This window comes from Mandrillus leucophaeus, unplaced genomic scaffold (genome assembly GCF_000951045.1).
Source record: "Mandrillus leucophaeus isolate KB7577 unplaced genomic scaffold, Mleu.le_1.0 Scaffold144, whole genome shotgun sequence".
NCBI lineage: Eukaryota > Metazoa > Chordata > Mammalia > Primates > Cercopithecidae > Mandrillus > Mandrillus leucophaeus.
The window spans coordinates 4,967,467-4,988,216 of NW_012101410.1; the positions used below are offsets into that span (position 1 = coordinate 4,967,467).

At 40.8% G+C, this 20,750-nt stretch overlaps 1 protein-coding gene across 1 annotated transcript in view; it reads right to left on the reverse strand.

Moving 5' to 3' along the window:
- The window catches only part of NRDE2 (NRDE-2, necessary for RNA interference, domain containing), a 52,672-nt gene that overhangs the window by 27,935 nt on the left and 3,987 nt on the right, over positions 1 to 20,750 (reverse strand). The window contains exons 2-4 of the mRNA XM_011974313.1: positions 11,486 to 11,594; positions 10,049 to 10,282; positions 5,565 to 5,714 (exon numbers count right to left, since the gene is read on the reverse strand). The gene's annotated coding sequence lies outside the window, so the exon portion shown is untranslated. The remainder of the gene's footprint in view (positions 1 to 5,564; positions 5,715 to 10,048; positions 10,283 to 11,485; positions 11,595 to 20,750) is intronic.

Consider the following 20,750-nt stretch of genomic DNA (forward strand, 5'->3'; position numbering starts at 1 on the left):
AAAAAAAAAAAAAAAAAAAATATATATATATATATAGCACTAATGTAGTTCTAAACAAGGCTACTATTCCCTAAGGAACAAAGTCAAAAAGCTAGTTTTGTTCTCCTTAATCCTCTTTTAATAGTATTGATTCCTCATTAGTCTCACAAAAAATATACAGTATTTTAGATATTCATATAATCTCTTGAAAAATGTTTACTGTTTCCTGACTTTAAACTAACAGCTGCATTTTTATAACAAATTAGATGGAAATGATAAGGGAAGGGGAAAAATGTTACTGGCCTATATTATTATCTACTTTCAGACACTATATATGTTTCGGTATGTATTTATATGTGTGCACATACATCCTTTTTAAAAATAGTTGATATCACATAGTTTCAGGCCTTCCTTCCTACTTTTAAGCATCTCTCCATACCATTAATCTTAGAAAATATAATTTTTATTGACTTCAAACTGTTCCATTGTATGAATGTGCCATAATTTATTTAACCATTTCCCAATTGTTAGACATTTAGGTTGTATCCAATTTATCAGTTACCATAAGATCTTAATAATTATACAAGACCTAGGCTGTAATTTAACACAAAGTTCCCCCAAATGAAGGCACTTTTCCTACAAAATCCTTATCAAATAATCAACTAACGGCCGGGCGTGGTAGCTCACACCTGTAATCCCAGAACTTTGGGAGGCCGAGGTGGGTGGATCAACGAAGGCCAACATGGTAAAACCCCATCTCTACTAAAAATACAAAATTTAGCCGGGCTGTCTTGAACTCCTGACCTCAAGCGATCTGCCCACCTCAGCACTTTGGGAGGCCAAGGTAGGCGGATCACGAGGTCAGGAGATTGAGACCATCCTGGCTAACATGGTGAAACCCCATCTCTACTAAAAATACAGGGATTACAGGTGTGAGCCACTGCACCGGTCTACAAAAAAATTTGTAGGGTTTCCCTCTGTTGCCCAGGCTGGAGTGCAGTGATGCAATATAGCTCACTGCAGCCTCAAACTCCTTCAGCAGTCCTCCCGCTTCAGCCTCCTAAATAGCTGGACTACAGGCACACGCCACCACACTCAGCTAATTTTTTAATTTTTTGTAGAGACACAGCCTCACTATGTTGTTAAGCCTTGTCTTGAACCCCCGGCCTGAAGCAATCCTCCTGTCTTGACCTCCCAAAGTGCTGGCACTACAAGTGTGGGTCACTGCACTTGGCCAAAAATCTTTATATATGTAAAGTCCTTAGAAGAGTGTCTGCCATACAGTAAGGGTTAGATAAGTTTAAACTATTCTTTTATCAAAGTTGGCTCCTAAACATAAGCCAACTATTTTATCTGGTGTATAGCCAAAGAAATAACAGTCTATTCCAAAAACGGAGAAAAAACGGACTGAGCTGAACTTCACTATCAGACAGTATATTAGTCTTAAGGAATTTTCCAAATATAGTTTGACTCTAATTTTCTCAAGTTATTCACTAACTTTAGAACCTAACCCCTGCTCACCACAATCCTCCCGTACACAGTGTCACAGCGGGATGCTCATAGGAGTAGAGGATGTGCTACTCTATACGGAGTCAAATCTGACCTCCTGGAACTTCCACTCATTAGTACTGGTTCTAACTTCACAAGTCACACAAAACATTGTCAATCCAGCCTCCAAAGGGCAGTCCAACCAAGCTTAAAAGACAATGATCGGGGGTGGGATGGGGGAAAAAAAGAAAAAAAAAACAATGATCATATCCCTGCCTAGGCTAAATGCCCATTTAGTCCTTACATGACAGTGCTAGTCAAATTTTAAGTGTTCACCTTCATTTCAATGCTCTCAGTGTGTCAGTGTTCCCCCTAAAGTGTGAAAATTCAGTACCCGACACAAAATTGTTAACTGCAGAACCAGTTCAAACTACTTCAACTTTGTCAATAACAGAACGATGAGTTGTTTTTCAGTTGCATGGACCCACAGCTCGCCAGTCACAAGCTCGTGCAGGTGAATCAAGTGTGCCCAATTGGTGACCCCAAAGCCAGGGAACAAAAATGTTAATTAACCACATAGGGAACCAAGGTACCTGAACCAAGGAGCACGGACCAAATTAAGAAGTGAGGGGAGTTGCTGCCACATGAACTTAAGAGCCAAGAACCCACAGGCCGGGCACAGAGGCTCACACCTGTAATCTCAGCACTTTGTGAGGCTGAGGTGGGTGGATCATGAGGTCAGGAGATTGAGACCATCCTGGCTAACATGGTGAAAGCCCATCTCTACTAAAAATACACAAATACAAAAAATCAGCCGGGCATTTACCTTCCCAGAGTCCATGCATGTGAGTTGGGTCAGGTGCACTGGCCCAATGGAAAAGAGAAAGAAAGAATAAAAGCTAGAGAGAGTGAAGCAAATGAAAGATACAAAGTGGGATGGAAGAATTAAATCCAAAGCTCCAGGCAATCAAAATGAATGCAAGTTGAATAAACTTGGGCAAATTTTAGTGGCATATGGAAAAAAAAAATTAGTCGGGCATGGTAGCACATGCCTGTAGTCCCAGTTACTTAGGAGACTGAGGTAGAGAATCATTTGAACCCAGGAGGCGGAGGTTGCAGTGAGTCAAGATCACGTCACTGCACTCCAGCCTGGGCGACAGAGCGAGACTCCGTCTCAATAGAAAAAAAAAAAAGAGACAAGAACCCTACACTGTCTGTCTCCATAACCCAATCAAATCACGCCTCAATGCAGTTTCCTATCTCCCTCACAGTTACTCTCTTCCTCTAAAACACAGACCCCATTTGGGGGAGACAGATTCAAGTGCTGCCTCCTGTTGACCTTGCAATAAAGCTGCTGCTTCTCTCAAAAGCTGGTGCCATAGTATTGACTTCTATGCACTTGAGGCATGAAGCCCATTGCTCACTGACAGTATTCTCACTGTCTTCTGACCAGCTCAGACGGCCATAGTATCAATATCTTCTCAGAACTGGACACTAACAGTTACTAATCCAGCTACTAATCCAGGCAAGATGTGTCTTGTGTAAACTTTACCAAATGGCTAGGAAATCACAATGCCCTAAGCCCTTTAGCAGTGGCATCCTTGAGGTTTAGATTAATAAGGCTGTTTCCAATTACCTTCTTCCTAAGTCTGTGCCATTCATGAGCAGAAGCTCAAGAGCCACTCTTCGTTAGTACGTTCTCCTCTTTTCATCTATTAATAAATACTAACCCTTTATGTTTGCACACCAATTTCCAATTCCACATCAAATATTCTGATATTTGAGCACAAGCCATGGCAGAAGTTGCAATTTCCAATTTACAAATGAAGCAAGAGAGGCTCAGACAGGTCGGATGACTTGCCTGGAACTATATTGCTAGTAAATGGCAAAGTCAGAATGAGAACCAGAGTCCTCTGTTTCCAAATCTAGAAAACCACACACCCTGTCTCATCTTTCTGCATGGGCAGTGAAAGAACATTTGAAATGTGAAGTCAGAGACATGAGGGTTCAAATCCCAACCCTGCGGCTGCCTGGCTGCATGATCTTGTGCAGTTACTTAACCTCTCCGCAATTCCTTTTCCTCATTTGTGAAATGAACAGGGTTCTCCTCCTCCTCCTCACAAGCAGCTGTGAGGATCAGACAGGCTGACTTAAGTGAAACAACACACACAGCACCATGGCCACTATCTCATGTCCAACCTCTGTTTGTTGACTGCTCATCTTTTTTTTTTTTTTTTGAGATGGAGTCTTACTCTGTCACCCAGGCTGGAGTGCAGTAGCACAATCTCGGCTCACTGCAACCTCCATCTCCTAGGTTCAAGCGATTGTCCTGCCTCAGCTCCCCCAGTAGCTGGGATTACAGGCATGCGACAACATGCCCAGCTAATTTTTGTATTTTTAGTGAAGATGGGGTTTCACCATGTTGGCCAGGCTGGTCTAGAACTCCTGACCTCAAGTGATCCACCCACCTCGGCCTCCCAAAGTGCTGGGATGACAGGCATGAGCTACCATGCCTGGCCCAACTGCCCATCTTTTCTTGGGAATCTACCACATCTGGGTGTGCCTTTGGTGGCACAGAAAACCAAGTAATACCTCAAGGAGCATTAAGATAACTCAAAAATACATGAATACATTGAAAATATAATAGTCATTTATGCTCAACCATAAAGTTTCTACTGACAGTAGGTAGATTAAATATGTACTGAATAAAACAACTCATCAGGAAGGAAATTTTAGTTGGAATTGCTTACATGGTGAGGTATAATGTCAGGGTAAGTGACAACAGGATTAAAAGTTGGAGACACAGCAAAATAATGGAAATGGAAATTTATTTCACAAAGTCATTAGTCTATAAGGAATAATGATCTTCAAGATCTCCTCTTGTCTTTGTATTCTAAAACTGATGATTCTCTGTCTTCAATTCTCATTATCTGTAAACTGTTTGGGAACAGATAGTGTGTTACTGTTCTTTATGTTCCTCACGATTTCTCACAAAGTACTAAATGTCTAAAGCAGGGGTATCAGATACGGTTTGGCTGTGTCCCCACCCAAATCTCATCTTGAACTGTAGCTCCCATAATCCCCACATCGTGGGAGGGGCCTGGTGGGAGGTAATTGAATCATGGGGCAGGTCTTTCCTGTGCCATTCTTGTGGTTTTATAAAGGGCAATTCTCCTGGTTTTATAAAGAGCAGCCACCATGTAAGACGTGCCTTTGCTCCTTTTTCACCTTCTGCCATGATTGTGAAGTCTCCCCAGCCATGTAGAACTGTGAGTCCATTAAAACTCTTTTTCTTTAAAATTTACCTAGTCTCAGGTATTTCTTCACAACAGTACGAAAATGGACTAATACCGTACCCAATCTTTTGGTTTCCCTGGGCCCCATTGGATGAAGAATTGTCTTGGGCCACACATAAAATACACTAACACTAATAATAGCTGATGAGTTTAAAAAAAAAAAAAAATCACAAAAAAATGTCATAATGTTTTAAGAAAGTTTACAAATTTGGGTTGGACAAGTTTGGTCTAAAGGGTTTAGTAAGTACTCAAATATTTTTGATTGCCAGATTAGAGGGGAAAAGTTCAAACTCTATTACTAAAGCAAGTATCACCTATTTTTTATGATTTTTTCTTATGATTTTTATGATTATCTGATGGTATATGCTAGAAACATTTTGAGAAAGTCCTTACCACTAAATGTCATTTTTTAAATGACAGAAGTTGGGGGTGGATAAATAAAAGCTTTGCCACTTTAAAAAATGGCATATAGGTTAGACCAAATGGTTACCAGATATCTGTCACAATTAATTATTACAAGGTACTTTTGGATTCACTTATTCAACAAATACTTATTGAACGTCTACTGTGCCAGGCACTATGGCAAGCACCAGGAATAAACAAGATTAATCTGACTTGAATTCAAGCATTAAGCTTTCATTTTAGAATATGAGATAAGACACGTGCCTGAACAATGCAATAAATAAAACCCAACAGAACTGATGAAAGACAGAAACAGGCAGACAGACAGTGCCAAGAGAGTTCCGAGGAGAAAAAAGTTACTTTCCTACAGCGAAAACTGGGGCAAAACAAGGTGGCTACCTTGCTATATCCCCTCTGTAGAGAGACTTGTACTCCCAGTTCGCAGGATCTGGTTTCTTATCTGTTCTGAAGGTTTCTCCCGTCACAGCCTGAATGTCCTCAAGCCAAACAAAGCGATGTCCAGTATCAGCTGCAGCATTATTTCCTTGACTGTGAGACAAAGGAAGAAGAAGGGAGAAGCACTTTAAAAATCTTCCAGTGACACAGCTGGTATTTTCAGCAATATGAGAGTTAAACACTTCAAACTCCACATAGCATCAAACACACCCAAGTACATGAAATGTACATGTGCCACAGAGATGGAAGAGGACTCTCACTCTGGGCAAAGAGTTTTAAAAAATAAGGCTGGGCGCGGTGGCTCAAGCCTGTAATCCCAGCACTTTGGGAGGCCGAGACGGGCAGATCACGAGGTCAGGAGATCGAGACCATCCTGGCGAACACGGTGAAACCCCGTCTCTACTAAAAAATACAAAAAACTAGCCGGGCGAGGCGACGGGCACCTGTAGTCCCAGCTACTCGGGAGGCTGAGGCAGGAGAATGGCGTGAACCCGGGGGGAGGAGATTGCAGTGAGCTGAGATTCGGCCACTGCACTCCAGCCTGGGGCACAGAGCCAGACTCCGTCTCAAAAAAAAAAAAATAAAAATAAAAATAAAAAATAAATAAATAAATAAAGCAAAACCTGTCACCACTAAATGACACTCTACCAACAAAAGTCTTCCTATCTCAAAAATTAACCTGAAGAATATAGGTATACAGGAGTTCTTTTAAAATGTTTCATTTAGATTACTGTAACCTGAATTTCAAATATATTTATAAACAAAGTCTTTAAAGTATTCCTGCTCTGAGGCACCTTAGAGGGCTAGGCAGAGGGAACTCCCACACCTCCCAAGGTGACAACCACTGACATTCAAGTGCACTGCCCTAACTTCACCTAACTTACTTGAAAGTGCCTAGATAGTTTATTCCAACTCAAAACCTCTCAGAAAAGCCATTGCTCTGAACTGTTCAGCCTCCAACATTACTTAGGCTTGGTCTCAGCCTCATTTTTATGGTCTGGACTCTGTGTTTGCCGTTTTGCTTATACGTCTGGACCTTGTACATAAAGGGCAGAATCACGAGGCTCCCCTGAAGACAAGACCCTAATCTATCTCTCTGAACCAATGTGTAGGCTGGCAGACTTTCAGCTCAGATACAAAAGGAACCACTCCCGGGGCGTTAAGTGAGAGGGAGGGAAGGTTTTTCTGGCATCTAACATCTTCTTCCTCTAAAGAAAATCAGTTCATAATGCTGCTGACACAAGAAGGTGCCAAAGTAGTCAAAACAGCCATTAACTGTTGCTCCATCTCTGCTTTTCAGCTCTGCCCAGGTACAAACAAAGATTCTGGAGGCTTCTTAGTTATTCTTGGCAGGGAATACAAGGGAATGGCATTTCAGGAACACTAGCTACTCAATAAATAGTTGTTGAATGATGAGCCTCAGGTTAATGTATGGAGATTTCAACACATTTCCCTTCAGAACAACTGCAGAGGGTTATCTGCCAACAAAAGCCATAAGGGGCAATGAAAAGATGGAGAGTCTACTGCAAACTGATTGATTCATTCAAGAAAGAAATGGAAAGCCAACTGGGAGAAAAAAAGGAGAGGCCAGCTGCAGACCACCCCTGAGGAGTCAACAGGTCCTTTCCTCTCCCCTTGGTGGTACTGAGCTAAGGAAGCAGGATGTGGTAGTCTGGGCTGTGTGCAAGGAAGGAGCTGCCTCCACCTAAAGGTGAGGGAAAGCTCATCCCAGAAACTCAAGGTCAGTTAGTAGCTGTGGCCTCTGGGGAAGGTCATTTGTCATCACCCTGAAACAGAGTCTCACAGGGTCTGCTACCCTCATGAACCCATTTTCCTGACATCACAGAAACACTCTCACAACTCACTAGTATTGCAGTCCTTGTCTATGTGGAAATAAATAATTCTTCCAGGTCACCTTCCCAGGAAGAGAATACATAAGTTAATAACAAGACAGTAAAACAGAAGGACAAGAACAATCTTAATAAGGATAGTCTACAAAGTATCAATAAACTTAAAAATGCTATCTGGATCATAAAACTATCAAGAGGCTATAAAGATTCCCTGACATGATTAAGCATAGGCTGAAATTAACTATCCTTCAAGTTCTAAAGACAGTTTCTGTGTGGTTTCGGGAAATCCTTTAAAACTCATTGTCCCCAGCTATAAAAAAGGACAAGTAGCTAAAAGGTGAGTTTTGGGAAGACATACCAATTAAAGTAGCTTGCTTTAAAGATACAGTAAAAAGTAAGGATACCAATAATATATTCATTCATTCACGTAATAAAAACAAATTCAGTGCTTACTCTCTATCGGGCCCTGTGCATCAAGTGCTGTGGGAATATAGTGGTAAGCAAGACAGGCCAGATTCCTACCCTCAAAAATTCAGTCAAATTCAGAACCTTTTTGCTCAACCGCTTTATTTTTTCCTCTAAAGAGCAAGCTTGGGGGCTGGGCATGGTGGCTCATGGCTGTAATCCCAGCACTTTGGGAGGCAGAGGCAGGCGGATTACCTGAGGTCAGGAGTTCAGGACCAGCCGAGTCAACATGGAGAAACCCCATCTCTACTAAAAATACAAAAACTAGCCAGGCATGGTGGCACACGCCTGTAATCCTAGCTACTTGGGAGGCCGAGGCAGGAGACTTGCTTGAGCCCGGGAGGCGGAGATTGCAGTCAGTTGAGATCGTGCCACTGCACTCCAGCCTGACTGACACAGCAAGACTCTGTCTCAAAAAAAAAAAAAAAAACAAGCTTGGGTTACAGGTAGAGCTCTCCAACACTGATCTGTTATCAGAGAGATCCCATAAGCCTGCAGTGACTGTCTCTTGGAATGGAAACATTAAGGGCCAGTTTCCAGACTTGCTCCAACACAGAGCCCTCGCTGACATCAATGGGACTTCTAAGCACACAATGGAAGTAACTAACTCCTGAAGGCCAGGTGCAGTGGCTCATGCCTGTAATCCCAGCACTTTGGGAAGCTGAGGCAGGTGGACTGCTTGAGGCCAGGAATTCGAGACCAGCCTGGCCAACACGGCAAAACCCCATCTCTACTAAAAATACAAAAATTAGCTGGGTGGGGTGGTGCGTGCCCGTAGTCCCAGTTACTTGGGAGGGTGAGGCAAGAGAATCGCTTGAACCCGGGAGGCAGAGGTTGCAGTGAGGCAAGATCATACCACTGCACACCAGCCTGGGTGACAGAATGAGACTCTGTCTAAAAAAAGGAAAAAAAAATCCTGAAGAGTTGCAAAAATCTCAACAGCACTATATCTTTTTTAGCGATGTTCTAGACAGGTACCTAGGTTTTCTCTCTTCTAGACCATATAAGCAAAAAAAGGAGAAAGTTAAATGAGCAATAATTCAGGTAGTTTTACCATATACCACCTGTCCCATCCACAGGCAAATACCCCTCTACTTAGGAAGACATTCAACTAGGCACAGAGAAAAAGGTGTATTGAGCACCTATGCTGTGGCCATCCTGTAGAATGAATTGAACAATATGCTGAAGGTAGAAAGCAGAGTAGGCCGCAGTGGCTCATGCCTGTAATCCCAGCACTTTGGGAGGCCGAGGTGGGTGGATCACCTGAGGTGAGGAGTTCAAGACCAGCCTGGCCAACACGGTGAAACCCTGTCTCTACTAAAAATACAAAAAATTAGCTAGGCGTGGTGGCAGACGCCTGTAATCCCAGCTACTCAGGAGGCTGAGGCAGGAGAATCACTTGAATCCGGGAGGTAGAGGTTGCAGTGAGCCGAGATCGCGTCACTGCACTCCAGCCTGGGTAACAGAAGTGAAACCCTGTCCCCCCGCCAACAAAAAAAAAAAAAAAAAAAAAAAAAAAAAAAAGAAAGCAGAGTAAAATATGGGAGAAATAAAGCCCCCAAGGAATGGAAATACTGTAGTCATGAGCTGTTTTCCACCACCTTCAACATAGTGGTCTTAAACAAATATGAAAGAGAAAAGGAAAAGGACAAATGTAACAATTATTTAAGTGCTATGTTAATCTTAAAAGGGTGTGTGATCATGTATACACACAGGAGTTGATAGCAGTGACTGAATGAAAGATAGATGAAGGCAGAGAGAGATGCTTCCCTTACCCTGAGCGTGGAGACCCACGGCCCTCAGAGGGGGATCCCTTATCTGTGAGGTGCACTGGCTCACAGACCTGCCGCGGCACATCTGCCATCTTCTGAAAATCCCAAGGACTTGTTGTCTGAACCAGACTCACACAATCATCACTATGTCTAAATAACATTTCTCAAATAAAATCATGTCCTTAATTTTTTCCCTTCTCTTTTTGAAGCTGATATAATGGTAGAGCTCTCTTCTGATTGAGTGACTACATGGTTATTTGAGTATCTAATTTGTGACAACAATTAAGGGAGAAAAACTCAGGACTTAAAATATCATAGGTGCTTGAGAACAGCAACCTACTTCAGTTTCTCAGATTCCCTTTTACTGCCTACGACGCCTCTGGAAGGTTTGTCCTTTTCAGAATCGGTGTCTGTCTCAGACCTGCTGCTACTCGACTGCCCATGCTTCCTCTTTGTTTTCCTATGATGCTGATGCTTCCTTTTTTTCTTTTTCTCTTTCTTCTTTTTTCTGCTTATTTGTTTGAGCTTTTTGTCAGTGTCACTTTCATCCGAAGGCTCTGATTTCAGAGGACTCCTGTTTGGGAAAATCAACATTAGAATTACTTTCTAAAAAGATGTAGGAAAAATAATACTATGTAAATAAGTCAACAAATATTTAAGAGGGAACTCTATACATGTTCACACAGATTTACTATTTGCCCATATCTTATACAGTAACTTCCTGGATTACACCTTACCTGCAAGACTCAGGAATTGGACCTAAAATAAAAACAGGTGAAGAAATTCTAATTTTAATAGTTTCTAAACCTATACTTTCATACTTACACATCTTTAAATGAAAGTAACCTACCACTTACCAAATATAGTATTTTTTAAGACATTATTAAAAGTTGACTGGGTATGGAGACTCACTCCTATAATCCTAGCACTTTGGGATGCCAAGGCAAGAGGACTGTTGAAGGTGCTCGGGAGTTTGAGACAAGCCTGGGCAACGTAGCAAGACCTCATCTTTATTTTAAAAAAAATAAAAACAAATTTCAAAAAAAAAATCATTATAAAAGGTTTATTTTCAGTGCCACATATTATGTCAGCATGTCGTTAATAGAAAAAAACAAAACATTTAATTGTGGTCCGTGTTTTCGGAGATGACAATGAGCTCTTCTTCCTCATTACTGAAGTATCTAATATCTACCAGCTTCCTCTCACGCATCAACTATTCTCAATTTCCAGAGGCTTCTTACACATTTAGAGTATGGGGTTTCATAGCCTATTAACCCTATTAATGAAATCATCTAGTCTATATTTGTGAGAGAACTTATTTCTCAGTTCAATGATCTAAAACAAAATTCTTTCACAGTTGAGGAGAGATGTGTGCCATCTTGCTTTCCCTGATGTTTTCATGCCATTTTTAATCTTATATTATACAAGCTCCCTCTATTTTTACAAAAGGGTTGAAAATGCAACTAAAAAAAAAATCTGAATTATGATATTCTAAAGGTTACTAATGAGGCTAGTAAAGTTACTTGAGAATCACAATGATGCCATTTCCCTCTTGGCCTAATTACAGGCACTAACTGTGTCACGTACTTGCCACTGCAAAGCAAAGAAAAAAAAATTAATACAAGAGGTAAGGGAAAATAGTCAAAGATCACCTCATTACTTTAAGTAAGAGTTTTACATAGCTCTTTTATTAGAGTTTTCTAAGGAGCATCATTTCAGCTAAGCTATAGATAGTAAACGGACAAAAATGAAAACACATCTGTCAAACAAAAACTACCTTGTCAGCGGTGACCCTTCAGAAACATGGGCTGGGGCTGCTTCAGTCTGTTGGCTCAGGGACGTTATGGATCCAACACAAAAGCTTGGGTTGCTCAGCCAGTCTAACTCTGCACAGGCAAAAGGAGAAAAGATCAATGAAATTAGTTCAATATGATTCTAAAGCAGGAGATCTATCCATCTTATCAGCTGACATCCTAATTCACAGCCAATGTCAGCCAATTTTGAACAGTCAGTCCAAAGTCCAGAGAAGCTGAACAGAATCCATGAAATTTTTATTTCACAGGGCATGGCTTTAAAACACCCGAAAATATTCAAGACCAAAATCCTTCCATGATATCAAGCTGCAGCTTAAGCAAAAGCCATGTAATAAGTATGGGCTAAAAGGCAACAAGGCATTATGCATTCCATCCACCCACACTGTCTAATGAGAGTGAAAGCTTCCAATGCATTAGGTTTTTATGACCTCAAATTTGATTCAGACAATTCCTAAAAGTTAAAAAATCAAACTGGCTGGGCGTGGTGCCTCACACCTGTAATCCCAGCACTTTGGGAAGCTGAGGAGGGCAGATCACCTGAGGCTGGCAGTTCGACACCAGCCTGGCCAACATGGCGAAAAACCATCTCTAGTAAAAATACAAAAATTAGCCAGGGGTGGTAGCACACGCCTGTAAACCCAGCGACTGGGGAGGCTCAGGCAGGAGATCGCTTGAACCCAGGAGGCAGAGGTTGCAGTGAGCCAGTATCGCGCTACTGCACTCCAGCATGGATGACAGAGTCAGACTCCACCTCAAACAAAACAAAACAAAACAAAATCAAATCATGCATAAAAGCCCACCAGGCTTAATATTATTACAGAAGATTAAGATATTTTTAAAAATATTCCATGTTCTACCTTAGTACACTAACTTAACAAACCTTTCCTTATAATAGTACTCTTCTTTGGAAATAAAAACCCAAGATGTCAACTTTTAATGTAAAATTATATAAATGTTAATACTGTGGTGATTATCTCTAGGTGATTATATTAAATGTCTAAAGATTTTCTTCTTTCTGCTTATCCATAATTTCTTACTTTTCTACAGTGAACTATTACTAAATCACTTATTTTCTAACTTTTAGGAGTCTTAGCTGTGAAGGGAAGAAAAAACATGGGATGGCAGCAGCAAGGGAGCCCAGAGTGGGGTTTGTATTTTGTCCTGTTTTGTTTTAGGATGGGAGGCCAGCGAATATTCATATCCTGAAGAGGAAGAACCTGTTAAATGGTTGAAGATACAAAAGAAGAGGGAAACTGCATTTTTGAACAGTTTTATTGAGATATAATTTACAAACCATAAGTTTCAGCCATTATTCATGTACAATTTGACAGATTTCTAGTATATTTACAGAGTTGCGCAGCCATCTCCAGAACTTTAAAACATTTTCCTCATCCCAAAACAAAACCCCAGACCTATTAGCAGTCCATCCCTATCACCCACCTCCTGCTTCCCTGCCCCGCCCACCTCACCCCTTGCCAAACACTAATCTGCTTTCTATCGCTCTAGATTTGCCTATTTTGGACATTTAATATAAATGAGCTCATATAATATATGTGGTCTTCTGTAACTTTCCACAAAGTTTTCAAGGTTCATCCATGCTGTAGTGTCTATCACTCACCGCATTCCTTTTTATTGTCAGATAATATCCCATTTTATGGATTTACCACATTTTACCTGTCCGTTAGTTGATGAACACTTGGATTATTTCTTTTTAGCTATTATGAATACTACTACTCGGAATATTTCTGTACAAGTTTTCATATGGACATATTTTCATTTCTCCTGAGTGGACACCTAGGAGCAGAACTGCTGGGTGATACGGTAACTCATGTTTAACATTTTGAGCAACTGCCAGATTGTTTTCCAAAGTAGCTGTACCATTTTAGATTCTCATTAACAATGTACAAGAATTCCAATTTCTCCATATCCTTTTTTGTTATATTATCTTTTTTATTACAGTCATCCTAGTGGGTGTGATGGGTGATCTTGCTGTAGTTTTGATTTCCATTTCCCTAATGACTAATGATGCTGAACATCTTTTCATGTGTTTATTAGCCAATCACAGATATTCTTTGAAGAAGTTCTTTATTCTGGATACTAGCTCCTTACAGTAACTGTATTAGTCCATTCTCACACTGCTATAAAGAAATACCCAAGACTGGGTAATTCATAAAGGAAAGAAGTCTAACTGACTTGCAGTTCCACATAGCTGGGGAGGCCTCAGGAAACTCACAATCATGGTGGAAGGCAAAGAGGAAGCAAGGACCTTCTTGATGTGGTGGCAGCAGAGAAAAGAGTAAAGAACCAAGGGGGAAGAGCCCCTTATAAAACCATCAGATCTCATGAGAACTCACTCACTATCGCGAGAACAGCACAGGATGAACTGCCTCCAGGATCCAATCACCTCCCACCGGTTCCTCCCTTGACACTTGGGGATTATAGGGATTACAATTCAAGATGAGATCTGGAGGGGCACACAGAGCCAAACCGTATCAGTATTTGCATCTTAGTATGGAGGAGACACCAGAATGTATGCCTCCTGACAACAGGTGCTGTTTTAATCACTGGCTTATAGTAGGTGTTCAACAAATACTTGTGAGAAAGAAGGAAAAGAGGAAGGAAGAAAAATCCCAAAGAAAGGAAGGAATATTAAACAGCACAGAAAAAAGGGAAAGAAGTGACAGATTCCAACTTAAGTGCCTACAGCAGGCCAAACACCAGGCTAATCACTTAAATCCTTTTCATCTTTTAATCCTCACAACAAGGCTCTATGGCAGGTATTATGATCACCATTTTATAGAAGAGAAAACTAAGACTCAAAGGGGTTAAGTAATTAGTAAGGTCATACCTAGTAAATGCTAAACAAATGCTCATGCAACCTTCTACTGTTTTTTTCCTTCTGAGGTTGGTTCCCTTCACTTGGGCCTAATTCCTGGCAAAAGATATGTGAAACTAGTTCCTGTTGCTCACTGAGATCAAAATTATTTCCACAATAATCAGATTCTATCATGAAAAAGGAAAAGTGGAAAAAGATGGAACAAACAGAATTCAGGAAAAGATGCTCTCAAACAATTCCAGTATATTTCTACATAAATATTCTAGATAGTGATGACAGCTGGAAGGAAATGTAAAGAAATACAGACATCACAACATACAGCGCGAGACTCTTCAAAGAAAGTCCTTCAGAAGACACAAGAAAGGCTTTTTAAATTTGAGCAATGGGGTCTTGCTGTGTTGCCCAAGCTGGTCTCAAACTCCTACGCTCAAGCAATCCTCCTGCTTCAGCCTCCCAAGAAGCTGGGACTACAGGCGTGCCACCACTGTGCCAGGCTTTTAAGGATGCAATTGAGGCTTTGCTGTATGGCACTACTATGGGGGAAAAAAATTCAGAAAGAAAGAAAATTTGGCCAGTGCATCTATTATACTAGCACTTTGGGAAGCTGAGGAGGGAGGACCACTTGAGCCCAGGAGTTCAAGACCAGCCTGGGCAACATAAGGAAGACTCCAACTCTATTAAAAAAAAAAAAAGAAAGAAAGCTCTTGGGTTTTGAACCTGAATCATGATGGATCCTCTGTGACCTTCATGACAATCGAATGACCTTCTGTGGAGCAAAAGGTATTTTCACCTGACAAGAAGTTGTGTTTTATTTTATTTTTTGATAGCATATTAGCTAGACATGCAGGGAATATCAGAAATAATACTCACTGTATGGCAGGCTTGGAGAGATTTTGGAAGTCCTCTAGTCCATGAATTTTCAAACTTTTCTTAGCCAAGGAACTCACTTTTCAAAGAGAATCTTGCAGAGAAGTCCAACATGAAGAACAGAAAAGGCAGGGATGCTCTCTAGTTGGGAGTTCAGAGGGAGGGGCTGGGTCTGAGATGGCTCTTCAGAGCTCAGCCTGGACACCACTCCCTCCCTTATAGACCAACAGCTGGAGTCCCAGCTGTGGCCAAAGGCAAGCATCTGAACCTGAATCTGTGACTCTTCAGTTCTCTCCATCCCACACCATGGGAGCTTCTCTTCACTTTCTCAGCTAAGGGGGCTTGTTCTCCTAAAGTCTCCCTGCAGTTAGTACACGGGGCTCTTATGGCAATCTTCACATTGTAATCTCATTATCTTCCCACTATACTCTAAGCCAAGGGTCAACAACTCAAATCCTTATAGGGACCAGATTAGTAATGACTACTGTGATACTACACAAGTGGCAAAAGAAAAAAGAAACACCACTGGCTTACAACTCTTATATCCAAGTTTCCAGCTCCCTCCCCTCCTCTCATCTGTCACTTCCCAAACTATAGGCCCCATGAGGGCAGGGCCATGACTATTCTCTACTGTATTCCCAACTCCTAGCACAGTGCCTTGGTACAAAGCAACTGGACTCGATAAATATCTGTTGAATAAATAAAATGAATGGGGATATGCACCACATCTTTGCATGTTTATACTCCAACACCTAATCAAATGAACTGAAGAAATTTGAAATCTTCAAAAAAAATCCATTATCTAGGTATAAAGTACAACTAGTATAATTCTTCCTTTCTTCACTGTAAATATATATTTAATCATGACATAAGTTGCTGAACACCAACTCCACGCCCAGGCACAGGTCGAGGTATTGGGGGTACAGTGGGGAACAAGAAAGGTTCTGCTCACATGGGGCTTATAATTATAACCTTCACTGTCAAATAAAAACTTGCATTGTTAAATTCAGTTTTAATTCAACAGAATTCTGGAGAAAGTGATCTGAGATGAACAGACGCTTTATTAATCAGATTGCAAAGTCCTTTTCAACAGTTACATCCTCACGTAATTTACATACTTGATGGATATAAAATGTGTACATAGGAAATTGTGCCAATACTAAGCAAGATGTAACATTTATAGAGAAGACCAGCAGCACACCAAATACCTACAATTTAAGAAAGAGAATCCCACTGGCTGACAAGGCTTTTGTCCTTGCAGGTTAGTAAATTACGAGTTAGAATGTGCCTGGAAATTAACACTCTGTCATACATTTTATTATGCATACACACCAAGCAATGTGGAAACATCAGGCAGAAAAACCACGTTAGAACTACTGCCTAACAAAAATAGGCAGGTATCTGGTAGAAATGTAGCATGTATAAATTTTCAGCATAATTTAACAGAAAATAATATAATGAATCACCACTGAATAATTTCAGCTGAAATACTTTTTATGAACATTTATTATGTAACCCCATTTCTCCATCACTAGTAAAAATGCTTTAATTCTATTATACATAGAGGGAGGAAGGAATTGCCATGAAAAGATCTGAACTTTAAAATAGATTTTTAACTATAATTGGATAAAATATCCAAGTTCTACATCCATTCCCCTTCTATTACAACGAAATAGCACTGATTACTAGTTCCTTTGAGTGAACTCAGACGTAAGTGCTCCTCCTGAGACGGTAATTCAAAAAACATTTCTAGGGCCAATTGTATAAATAAAGTAGTGTATATATTACGGAAGAGATTTGTTCCTTTAAAATAAATAAGCCTAACAAAGGATCTGGGAGCACAAACTTATTTATACAAAAAGCACCAGCAAACATGGCTGAGAACTGCATTTAAGATGATTATTACAGAGAACCTGAGCAAAGTCAGCCCTTCCACAGCAGTTAACCTACAATTTGAAGAGGCCCAGGAATTCCAAAGGTATTATATAAGGACCAAAACCCCAATGTTCTAATATCATAGCATGGTTTATAACACAAGTTCTGTAGTTAGAAGGACCTATGTTCAAACTGGTTGTTTCTTGGTTGTGCAACTCTGAACAAAGTAACTTCTCTGAGTCTCTTTTTTTTCATTTGGCAATTTTTTACCAACAGCCAGGTATTGGTCTAGGTGCTAGGAATGCACGATGAGTAAGACAAACCCAGCACTCCCTTCATGGAGCTACCCTACTAGCAGTCACTTCTACGCAATGTGACAAATGCAGAGAGAGAGAAAATAGACAGGGAATAATGAGAGCACGCTCCCTAATTCAAACAAGGTCTGAATCAGAGAAAACTGCCTTAGAAAATATCTCAGCTAAGATCTAAAGGAGGAGGAGTGAAGGAAATATGCTCCTAGAAAGTGTCTGGGAAATAGACACTGAGAAATAGGAGAAGTGATTGTGGCTTGGACATTGGGACTGAGGGGAAATGGGGGCAAAATGAAGCAGGAGAGGTAGGGCCTTAAAAAACATGTTTGAGAGCTTAGCATTACCCTAAGAGCAATGGGTAGATGGTCATGTTTTGAATGAGAGTGACAAAATCAGATATACTGTTTAAAAGATCAGCAGCAAAGAACAGCATTTAAGAGCACACATTTTAGGCCAGGCGTGGTGGCTCGTGCCTGCAATCCCAGCATTTTGGGAGGCTGAGGCGGGTGGATCACTTGAGGTCAGGAGTTCGAGACTAGCCTGGCCAACATGGTAAAACCCCATCTCTACTAGAAATACAAAAATTAGCCAGGTGTGGTGGCGCACACCTGTAATCCCAGTTACTCAGGAGGCTGAGGGAGGAGAATCGTTTGAGCCCTGGAGGCAGAGGTTGCTGTGGGCGGAGATGCCACTGCACTCTAGCCTGGGTGACAGAGTGAGACTCCATCTCAAAAAAAAAAAAAAAAAAAAAAAAAGAGCAAACACTTTGAAGTTAAATTGCCTGAGTTCAAAACTAACCATGGGACCTTCAGAAGTTACTTACCGGCTCCCTCTGTGCCTACATTTGAAGAGTATTAATTTCATAGAGTTGTTATGAGAATTCAGTAGGTTAGTAGTTGTAAGGCATTTAAACCAGCCAGTGTCACATAGTGTTGTTTTTAAATAAAGACATTTTAAAATTCTTGCTACAGTGTGGCAAGTGGCTCAGGGAGCAATGGTAGGACTAGTGGTGGGGACGCTATTTTAGGAGGCTGTTGTAGTAATCCAGGGGACAAAAGTTAGGTAGTGGTAGTAAGACTACGGAGAAACTAAGGACTTTCAGAATTGTTTGGAAGGACTAAAGAACTGAATGGGTGTGTGTCTAAGTTTCGGTTTGGGTGAATGGTAGTGCCATTTTCTGATGTTTGGACACAAGAAGAAAAAGGTTTGGAGGAAAAAGATAATGTGTTTAGTTTCTTCCCCAAATACAGATAATATGCTTCATATAATATGAAGATTAAATAAACTAATACACCATCTTCCATTCCAAATCTGTTAAATATTTGATTCCCAAGCAACAATGTTTTAGGGTACACAATCCTAGTCAACAATCTGAGGGTAGGAAGAAAAGCTCCAGAACTGAAGGGGTTAGATACTGGGCGCTCTCTGCTGCTCTTGACACAATGGATGCTCCTATTCCTGTTGGTTGAAAGAATGAATTTTACTAAACATAGCCCCACCAGGCTCATTACTGAAGGTGATACCTACTTAAATCCTGGCCTCTTTGTTTTTTTTCTAAGATGGAGTCTCTCACTATGTCACCCAGGCTGGAGTGCAGTGGTGAGCCCTCAGCTCACTGTAACCTCCAACTCCCAGGCTTAAGCAATCCTCCCACCTCAACCTCCCGAGTAGCTGGGACCACAGGAACACGCCACCACACCCTGCTAGTTTTTGTTGTTGTTATTAGAGCCCAGGCTGGTCTCAAACTCCTAAGCTCAAGTGATCTGCCCGCCTTGGCCTCCCAAAGTGCTGGGGTTTCAGGTGTGAGCCACTGTGCCTGGCCCTTGGCCTAACTTTTAATGGCAGCCAGAAAGAGGAGAACAGCGCCCCTCTCACTCATTTTGGTATTGGCTGTCTTTCCTGTCCAGGAGTTTAACATTTTTTTTTTTTTAATTGAAACTCTGCACCCACTTCTTGCTAACACTATTTTACATTTTTATAACATTTTTATAGTGTAAGGCAAAAAGTACACTGCTTCTATTTATAACAGTAAAAGACTGGAAAGAGTCCAAATGTCCTTAATAGGGGACTAGTTGAATAAAGCATGTGACAGCCACACGATGGAGTTCTGTGCACTAGTAAAAAGAAATGAGGAAGATCTCTATAGAGTGTAGAGCGATCTCCAGGATCCAAGGTAAAATGCAGAATAGTACGCATTTAAGAAAGAGAGGGGAAATGTAGTTGCTTATAGATATAGAAAGGAAGAAAAAAAAATGGGAAGATACCATGGGATAATGAAAATGTCAGTCTGCAGGGGAAGGAAAGTGACACGTTGGATAAACAGAGATGGAAGGCTTTTCTTCTCTGAATATACCTGGTTTACAATTTTAACATTAGACTAAGTGTTTTATAACATTATAAAGCAAAATCAAATTAAAAAGAAAAACAATGCCTAAAAATGGAAAACATTTACATTTATATCACCATATATCAAACTGGTGGTAAAATCACACAGGGAATTGTTTCAAGTGATTTTCAAACTCAGTAAATTGACCGCATATCCCCTGTGGGCTACGTCCTTAAAACAAATAGAACCACAAAAAAATCTGAAACTCTTAGTATTAGTCACATTAACACTGTTATTTTGAACATATACAGAAATTTTAAAATTAAATCAAAGAAGTAAAAGTTTCATAATCTTACATTTGGAGTGGAAATACTAATATGAATTCCTGATGTATTTTTCTCTTCCTGGTTCCATCCACTGAAAAAGTCTAGAAGTAATGACAACACAGTGGTGATGATACCCCTAACAACCCAGTGTGTGGTTTTCATATATCCATACCATTTTCCACTAAAAGAAACCAGGATTCCCTGGAGAAATGGCCAACTCCAGGCCACAACAGAAAATATAAGTGATGATTCCTGGACATCTCTTTGGACAGAAAGCAAGAAAGCTATTAAATAAAGATGATTGGGTCAGGCCCGGCATGATGGCTCATGCCTGTAATCCCAGCATTCTGGGAGGCTGTGGCGGGAGCACCGCCTGACACCAGGAGTTCAAGATCAGCCTGACCAATGTAGCAAGACCCTATCTCTAAAAACATAAATCAATCAGCTGAGTGTGGTGGTGCACACTAGTAGTCCTAGCTACTCAGGAGGCTGAGACAGGAGGACTGCTTGAGCCCAGGAATTGGAGATTGCAGTGAGCTATGATCGCGCCACTACACTCCAACCTGGGCGACAGGGTGAAACCTCATCTCTTAAAAAAAAAAAAAAAAAGCCTACCTGCAATGGATTGAAATATAAACGTTAAAAATTCATGACTTCATAATGAAAACAAAAGACTTCATACCTCAC